This window comes from Hyperolius riggenbachi, chromosome 7 (genome assembly GCF_040937935.1).
Source record: "Hyperolius riggenbachi isolate aHypRig1 chromosome 7, aHypRig1.pri, whole genome shotgun sequence".
In the NCBI taxonomy this organism is placed as follows: domain Eukaryota; kingdom Metazoa; phylum Chordata; class Amphibia; order Anura; family Hyperoliidae; genus Hyperolius; species Hyperolius riggenbachi.
The window spans coordinates 51,985,606-51,995,207 of record NC_090652.1 but is presented as its reverse complement, the minus strand read 5'-3'; the positions used below and the strand labels follow the sequence as shown (position 1 = coordinate 51,995,207).

The window sequence follows — 9,602 nt, the reverse complement described above, 5'->3', positions numbered from 1 at the left end:
ACACCAATAGATCGCCCGCAGATCCGACGTCCGATCACCTCCCAAGTGCAGTGTTTACATCTGTTCTCTACCCTAAACACCCACTAATTACCCATCAATCACCCCCTATCACCACCTGTCACTGTTACCCATCAGATCAGACCCTAATCTGCCCCTTGCGGGCACCCAATCACCCGCCCACATGCTCAGATTGCCTCAGACCCCCCTTATCAATTCGCCAGTGCAATATTTACATCTTTTCTTCCCTTTAATAACCCACTGATCACCTGTCAATCACCTGTCAATCATCCATCAATCACCCCCTGGCACTGCCACCCATCAATCACCCCCTGTCACTGCCACCCATCAATCAGCCCCTAACCTACCCCTTGCGGGCAATCTGATCACCCACCCACACCAATAGATCGTCCGCAGATCCGACGTCCGATCACCTCCCAAGTGCAGTGTTTACATCTGTTCTCTACCCTAAACACCCACTAATTACCCATCAATCACCCCCTGTCACTGCTACCTATCAGATTAGACCCCTATCTGCCCCTAGGGCACTCAATCACCCGCCCACACCCTCAGAACGCCCTCAGACCCCAGCCCTGATCACCTCGCCAGTGCATTGCTTGCATCTATTCCCCCCTCTAATCACACCTTGAGACACCCATCAATCACCTCCTGTCAGCCCCTAGCACACCTACCCATCAGATCAGGCCCTAATTTGCCCCGTGTGGGCTCCTGATCACTCGGCCAAACCCTCAGATCCCCCTCAGACCCCCTTCCGATCACCTCCCCAGTGCATTGATTGCATCTATTTTCCCCTCTAACCACCCCCTGAGACACCCATCAATCACCTCCTTTCACCCCCCTAGCACTCCTATCCATCAGATCAGGCCCAATACAACCTGTCATCTAAAAGGCCACCCTGCTTATGACCGGTTCCACAAAATTCGCCCACTCATAGACCACCTGTCATCAAAATTTGCAGATGCTTATACCCCTGAACAGTCATTTTGAGACATTTGGTTTCCAGACTACTCACGGTTTTGGGCCCGTAAAATGCCAGGGCAGTATAGGAACCCCACAAGTGACCCCATTTTAGAAAAAAAGACACCCCAAGGTATTCTGTTAGGTGTATGACAAGTTCATAGAAGATTTTATTTTTTGTCAAAAGTTAGCGGAAATTGATTTTTATTGTTTTTTTTTCACAAAGTGTCATTTTTCACTAACTTGTGACAAAAAATAAAATCTTCTATGAAGATAACGGAATACCTTGGGGTGTCTTCTTTCTAAAATGGGGTCACTTGTGGGAATCCTATACTGCCCTGGCATTTTAGGGGCCCTAAGCCGTGAGGAGTAGTCTAGAAAACAAATGCCTCAAAATGACCTGTGAATAGGACGTTGGGCCCCTTAGCGCACCTAGGCTGCAGAAAAGTGTCACACATGTGGTACCGCCGTACTCAGGAAAAGTAGTATAATGTGTTTGGGGTGTATTTTTACACATACCCATGCTGGGTGGGAGAAATCTCTCTGTAAATGGACAATTGTGTGTAAAAAAAATCAAACAATTGTCATTTACAGAGATATTTCTCCCACCCAGCATGGGTATGTGTAAAAATACACCCCAAAACACATTATACCAGTGCTGGTCGTAATGGGAAAATCTACGCTTACGGATCATTTCGCGTAATTTTACGCTATTACGCATTACGCAATTACGGTTACGTCGTAGGACATTATCTACGGTACATCACTGTAATTACGCGTAAACTTACGACGTTACGCGTAAGGATACCGTAAGCTACTTATTGAACTTCGCATCTCCGCGTAGCTATCGTAGCCGTATGCGTAACATTATGCTCGCATGCGGATTTTCTTTACGCGTTACAACTGAATGTACCGCGCATGCGCGCACCGGATTGCCAACGATGCGTATGTTGTAGTCGGCAAGCGTACAACCATGCGTCTCCGCTCCGCAACCACTGCGCGCGCGCATGCGTACTTTGCCTCCGTACACGTACGTACACGCGTACGTCACAAGCGGAAGTTTTGATTGGCTGATGCGTAGAGACAGGAAGTTGGCCAGAGCAGGCACCGGCAAACGCGTGGAGAGGACGCATCACAGGCATCAGACACGCAGCACTGCCATCAACCATCCACCATGCCTCCTAAGATTCCCCTCAGGATGAAAGAGATGCTAATTGAGGTAACTTAAGCAATCTATTAACAGAATGTATAGTTTTTGGCTACTGTTTCTGACTGCATTTCTCTAATCTTTATATGTCCCATCATGTAAAAGGATATCATAGGTGTTAGTGTAGTAGAGAATTGTTTTTAGTTTATCTCTGTAACTTTGCATTTGTAGCAGTACTGTTAATAGTAGAGTGAGACATATTCACTACAGTGACCTGTTTTTTCTGGTTCCAACCTGGGACAAGTGAAGGTGGGGGGTGGGCTGTGGACGGCTGGGGAGGGGGTCGCAGCGCGCCGGAAAACGGGCCTGGGGGGCGTGTGCGGCGCGCATAGTGCGGTGCGCACTATGCGCGCCGCACACGCCCCCCAGGCCTGTTTGTTTTCTGCTAAAATGTGGCCTAAATTGCGTTTGTTTTCTGCTAAAATGTGGCCTAAATTGCGTTTGTTTTCTGCTAAAATTTGGCCTAAATTGCGTTTGTTTTCTGCTAAAATGTCTATATTTGCTGCTTTGGGGTTACGGTTACGCTCCGCCCATACAATGTCATGACCACGCCCTTTTTTTGGCGCCCCGCCAAACGCACTTTGGGCCACATTTCAGCAGAAAATGAACGCACTTTGGGCTGCATTTCAGCAGAAAATAAACGCAATTTGGGCCACATTTCAGCAGAAAGTAAACGCAATTTGGGCCATATTTTAGCAGAAAACAAACTCAATTTAGGCCACATTTTAGTAGAAAACAAACGCACTTTGGGCCACATTTCAGCAGAAAATGAACGCACTTTGGGCTGCATTTCAGCAGAAAATAAACGCAATTTGGGCCACATTTCAGCAGAAAGTAAACGCAATTTGGGCCATATTTTAGCAGAAAACAAACTCAATTTAGGCCACATTTTAGCAGGGAAAAAAATCGCAATTTGGGACACATTTCAGGCAAGCATCACGCAAGGCCTTTCAGTCCGCACGTCATCCCCAATCCAACCAAAAACAGTATTGCCAGGCACAACAGCCAGTAGAGGAGAATTGAGAATCCAGGTAAGAGGTGTCTACCATATTAAGGGGGCATTCTGCCTATTTATGTGAAATCCTGTCTATTTATGTGCCTCATGACTGCTGAGTTTGTCTTGTTGGGGGCCTCATGATTGATGAATTCGTCTTGTTGAAGGCCTCACGATTTTTTGGGGGCCTCATGATTGCTGAATGTCTTGTTGGGGGCCTCATGATTTGTTGGGGGCCTCATGATTGCTGAATTTGTCTTGTTGGGGGCAACATGATTGCTGAATTTGTCTTGTTGGGGGTCTCAAGATTGCTGAATGTGTCTTGTTGGGAGCCTGATGATTTCTTGGGGGCCTCATGATTGCTACATTTGTCTTGTTGGGGGCCTCTGGGAAAAGCTGAATGATTATCCTATGAGACAATAGCATTAAACCTACATTTTTGCTTTTTAAAACGGAAAATAAAACTGTGAGGTTCTAAAAAACGAATACATTTTTCAGGAGTAGGATGAAAGAAATTGTTTATCTTCACAGTTTATTTGCAACTTGGATTTTCAATAATGTTCATGTATGAGTTAAAACGTTTGTATGAAGTTTTAAATTGCTGTTGCCACTTTGCGATAGATAAATTGACTTTTGGGTTGCAGTTTGGGCACTCGGCCTCCAAAAGTTTCGCCACCACTGTCCTAATCTAATGTCCCACATTGCTAAGTAAACGAAAATTTGTCGCCACCCATGGCCACACCCACATTCTGGTCCATGGCCGCACCCATTTTTGGGGGCGGCGCGTACGTGCGCCGCACAACATAACCCTCAGGTTTTTCGGCACACACATCTTCTCTAAAATTTGCGGCGCACCACTTCTTCCCTGCCTTTTTGCACCCCCCCCCCCTGGAAAATTTTGTGCGGACGCCCATGGCTATGAACTGGCACAAAGTCTATAGACGCCGCGGCCAGTTCATGGAATCCATTCAATTATATATTTGATGCTTGCTGTCACAGGATCTTCTCTGTCAGTCCAATCACACATGAAATGAAATGATGTAGTTATTATGGCTAGCAATGTCAGCAGTTATAGGTGGCACTAGTCATCGTTGATCCCTAGTATCTGCCCGAAGTCATAGTTGGTTGCTTCCCACAATTTTTGAAAACTGTCATTATGAATAATATTATAATCGTTTACATTATGCTGTAAGTAAGAAGATTCTTAATTAATGAAGGTATAATACAGTGGTCATTAATACTGTAATATTTCTTTTCCAGGAATTTACAAGAGGCCAGTATGACCTCACCACCCCGAGGGAGAAAAGGGACGTGGTGAGAAGGGTGCAGGGGATCCTGAGGGCCGAGTACCGGCGGGACCTCACCACCAAGCAGGTCCAAATGTTATGGAGCGACCTTAAGAGGAGGGACCAGGACTTGCTCAGGCGGGTGGTTGCCCAAATAGGATGTAAGTCAGCAAACTATTAGTTTATGTATGTCTATTTTGGGTTTTATATGCTGTATGTATTTATCCTAAAAAATAATTCCATGGGCTGAATACTATAGAGTTGTGCAGTATGTACAGTTAAAGTATATATCCGTAAGGTATTCACAGTGCAGCACTTTTCCCACATTTTGTTTTGTTAGGGGCTTATTCCAAAATGGGTTAAAACATATTATTTTGTGCTCCTGTGTGGGCATAGTGATGATATTTGTGCAATATGTACTGAGTATACTGCATTCATGCAAATAAAGTTATTAAAAAAAATGGGCCCCTAGGCTTAACATTGGTTTTTGATAACCACTGATGATCAATTAACTTATTTTTTTTTTAAGAAAAATTTGATAGGTGCTGTCGTCCATCTGGACCCTATATCCTCTCCAGGCCCTAGGCAAGTGGCTAGGTTTGCCTTGTGGATGGTCCGGCTTTGTTGCACAGCAATTTTTTTTAAAGATCTCTCCAGAGCTATTCAATCGTATTGAAGCCTAAGCTCTTGCTGGGCCACTCAAGAACATACACAGAGTTGTCTCGGAGCCACACCATTGATATCTTGACTGTGTGCCCAGGGTCGTATTCCTACTACAAGATGAACCATTGCCCCAGTCTGCGTTCCAAGTGCTCTCTTTAAAGTGATCCTTAAGCCTGTAAAAAAAAAAGAAAAAGATTTTGACTCAACTGTGGCTTCCCTGAGCCCCCTGCAGTCGATCGGTGCCCTCGCCGCCTCGCTCAGATCCTCCTGGACCCCACGGCGACCACTTCCGGTTTCGCTGTCAGGAACCGACAGGCATTGGGAACGCGAGTGATTCTTCGTGTTCCCAGCAAAAATATCGCCCCCTATGCTACTATTACGTCCCGGAGGCCGCAATAGCCGCAAAGGATCACTTTAAAGCCTATCCTAGTTTTATTTTACTGTATTGAAGAGTCATATTCTTTCATGTATAATAAATACATTAAAGGAATAAGAATATGATTTTTTGTTCTGTGTTTAGAGTAAGGTCCTTATCAAAGTTCACTTGAAAATAGAAATAAAAGTAATTGTAGTTCAAACAATAAAGTTATTACTTTTTATCCATTTTATCATATATTTTGATTAAATTGTATTATTCATTACTCCTTACTACAGCTGCAAGTGGTACCCGCACTGCCCGGCCCCGGGGATCCTCTGCACCCAGGCCTTCTTCCTCAAGAGCCTCCTCACCTGGCCCCAGCCATCATAGCCAGAGGGCTTATCTGCTTAGAGCCAGGACACCGCTTTATGGTAAAATTCTCTTACTGTATGATTAACATTGCATACTATGGAAAAGCAAGTAAATGCTATGTTATATGTATTACATTACAGGTTCTTAATTTTAGGGATGATCAATGAGATTGAAATATGTACAAGTTGATGGATTGCTGGGTTTACCTATTTTGCACATTTTTTTCTACAGTTCCTCTATCAACATATACGAGGCTGAGGGGCCAGGTGAGGAGGCTGACGAAGACGAAGAGGAGGCATGAGCAGGAAATCCGCTTACTGAAGCAGCAGATGCTTGAAATGCGTCAGCATATGGCGAATGTGGAGGAGGAGGTCCGCCAGTTGAAGGGGACAGGGGGTAGGCGGTAGGGTGGACTGAGGGGTTTTGTTGTTGTTGTTGAAGATTTTTACTGCTGGCAGGTGATGTAGCTGCTGCATGGTTTTTTGGCAGTTGGAAACAGCTGTAAACAGCTATTTTCCACAATGCAGCAAGGTTCACAGGCCTGGTGTTTCACAGCATCAGAACTTTGTGTCTCTTATACAAGCCTCATTTTTAGCTGTACAGAAGAAAACTGCCCGGGCATTTTGCCCCTGAATCCGGGCAAAGCATGATGGGATTTCTGAGGTTGTTGTTCTCGTTCTGCTGTTTTGGTTCAATTTTTTTTTTTTTTTAACATTTTGAATTTGACATTTGAAGCCTAGGGTGTGCAGCTGGGAGGGGTGATCAGGACACAGGACAGTTGGAACTGTGTCTCCTGCTCCCTGTCACCTCCTTTCAACCAAAAAGATGGCTGCCCCCATGACAAAGATGGCTGTCCCCATGAATCACAAACATTTGACTGTTCTTTTAAAACAGGGTGGGTAAGAGATTATATTACCTATCTATTCTAATTAACATAACTAATGTAACTTAATGACAGTATATTTGTTTAGGCTGAAGTTCCCCTTTAAAAAAAAAAAAAAAAAGAAAAGAAAAACTTTTCACAAAAAAATAAATTTTTTTCTTAAAAAAGGATAAGTTTCTTCTCTTTTGTTGTACGATCTCTGACACTGACACATTGTGTTGGACTAAATAATCGCAAAATAAATGCAATGACATTGTTAATACAATGCATTTCAAAAACATATATTTATGCAGAATACTTAGTTGTATGTGTCACATTGCTTGTGTGATGCAATCCCTTAATTTTGTAGATCTTCTTCTGTGTCCAACACAAAGCACCAGTGTGCAAAATAGACATTTAAAGTGTAAAGAGTATATGTAGCAATTATTCATTGCTTTTTAGTTCTCTTTTACAGCGCATGCAGGTTCAGGCTACTCTACTTTCTTCCTCCCCTCCTCTCTGTGGCACGCGTCATAGTGCACGGAACTATGATGCGATGCAGAGAGTCGGAAAATAATTCGAGGAGACAGAGACTGCGCATGCGCTGTAAGGACCCACAGACATCATTTTTCATGTTTCAGCTCTACTTTCTGTAGGAGCCATGTTTTCAATAGCATTGAGAGTGGGCATACCGGGATGGAGAGGGATTAAGAGAGGAAGTGTATACACTTCATATACACTTGGGTATACTTAAAGGGACTCCAAGATCAAATTAAACGCAAAATGTGAACTTACCCGGGCTTTGCTGTAGCCCAGTGCTGGTCTGTAGTTCCCACGACGTACCTCCGGGTCTTCTCCCAATGCCTCTTCAGAAATGGTTGGCCGGCGGATCCTGGCGACACTCGGGCCGATTGTCGGGCTCCTTCTTCCGCATACATCACGCGTAACGTCATTACGGCGTCCGGCGTCACAGTACGGCGCATGCGTGGTTTAATCGCGCATGCGCCGTACTGTCACGCCGGCCACCGTGATGACGCGAGGCGGCCGGCGTAATGACGTTACGCGTGATGTATGCGGAAGAAGGAGCCCGACACTCGGCCCGAGTGTCGCCAGGATCCGCCGGCCAACTACAGACCAACACTGGGCTACAGCAAAGCCCGGGTAAGTTCACATTTTGCGTTTAATTTGATCTTGAAGTCCCTTTAAAAACATACCCTGTGCCCCTGCTCAGTGTCCCTTTCAGGGGTTCTTTCTTTAGGGTGGGGGAGAAGAATTTGGGCCTGGTTTGCAGGCATTACAAAATACTTACCGAGCCTCCAGCGGCGTTTTGTAGCCTTCCTGAAGCTCCTAGCATGCTCCTATTGGCTTTCCGACGTACTCTGTTCACGGCAGCAGGCGTATCACTCGACTCTAGGCAGGTCAGGTAACACGCCGGCTTCCATGCAAGGAGGATTGCAGAAAGCCGCTAGGAGTTTCAGGAGGGCTGAAAGATTTTGCTGGAGGTTTCAGTGAATATTTTGGAGCAGGTTTGCGTTTTTTTCTGCTGGTGGTTCAAGTAAGCAACCGACAAGCACATGAATACGGCTTCAAGTGATCACAGCTGGTGGATATTGGGGACATATGTATATACAGTATATGTATAAATAAAATATATATATCTATATATATATATAGATATATATATATATATATATATGCATCTGATAATAAATCTCCATGCATGTATATCTGATACACATATAAATAGAGGTAGCCAGACCTCTCCATCCAGTTAAATATAGGTAGCCAGACCTAATCCCCCACCCTCCCAAGTAATTCATAGGTACCCAGACCTCTCCCATCTCCCCCCAGTAATTCATAGGTAGCCAGACCTCTCCCCTCTCCCCCCAGTAATTCATAGGTAGCCAGACCTCTCCCCTTTCCCCCCAGTAATTCATAGGTAGCCAGACCTCTCCCCTCTCCCCCCCCCCAGTGATTCATAGGTAGCCAGACCTCTACCCTCTCCCCCCAGTAATTCATAGGTACCCAGACCTCTCCCCTCTCCCCCCAGTAATTCATAGGTAGCCAGACCTCTCCCCTCTCCCCCCAGTAATCCATAGTTAACCAGACCTGAACCCCTTCCACCCTCCCCCCAGTAAATCATAGGTAACCAGACCTGAACCCCTTCCACCCTCCCCCCAGTAGTTCATAGGTAGCCAGACCTCTCCTCTTCCCCCCAGTAATCCATAGGTAACCAGACCTGAACCCCTTCCACCCTCCCCCCAGTAAATCATAGGTAACCAGACCTCTCCTCTTCCCCCCAGTAATCCATAGGTAACCAGACCTGAACCCCTTCCACCCTCCCCCCAGTAAATCATAGGTAACCAGACCTGAACCCCTTCCACCCTCCCCCCAGAAATTCATAGGTAACCAGACCTGAACCCCTTCCACCCTCCCCCCAATAATTCATAGGTAACCAGACCTGAACCCCTTCCACCCTCCCCCCAGTAGTTCATAGGTAGCCAGACCTCTCCTCTTCCCCCCAGTAATCCATAGGTAACCAGACCTGAACCCCTTCCACCCTCCCCCCAGTAAATCATAGGTAACCAGACCTGAACCCCTTCCACCCTCCCCCCAGAAATTCATAGGTAACCAGACCTGAACCCCTTCCACCCTCCCCCCAATAATTCATAGGTAACCAGACCTGAACCCCTTCCACCCTCCCCCCAGTAGTTCATAGGTAGCCAGACCTCTCCTCTTCCCCCCAGTAATCCATAGGTAACCAGACCTGAACCCCTTCCACCCTCCCCCCAGTAAATCATAGGTAACCAGACCTGAACCCCTTCCACCCTCCCCCCAGTAGTTCATAGGTAGCCAGACCTCTCCTCTTCCCCCCAGTAATCCAT

The 9,602-nt window shown here is 45.9% G+C and overlaps 1 long non-coding RNA gene across 1 annotated transcript; it reads left to right on the top strand.

The window, feature by feature from the left end:
* The first annotated feature begins 4,441 nt into the window (after positions 1-4,441).
* Positions 4,442-6,235, top strand: LOC137525519 (uncharacterized). The gene is made up of 3 exons (XR_011022930.1): positions 4,442-4,623; positions 5,780-5,914; positions 6,087-6,235. It is a non-coding gene; the product is annotated as an uncharacterized lncRNA (long non-coding RNA).
* Positions 6,236-9,602: the final 3,367 nt, after the last annotated feature.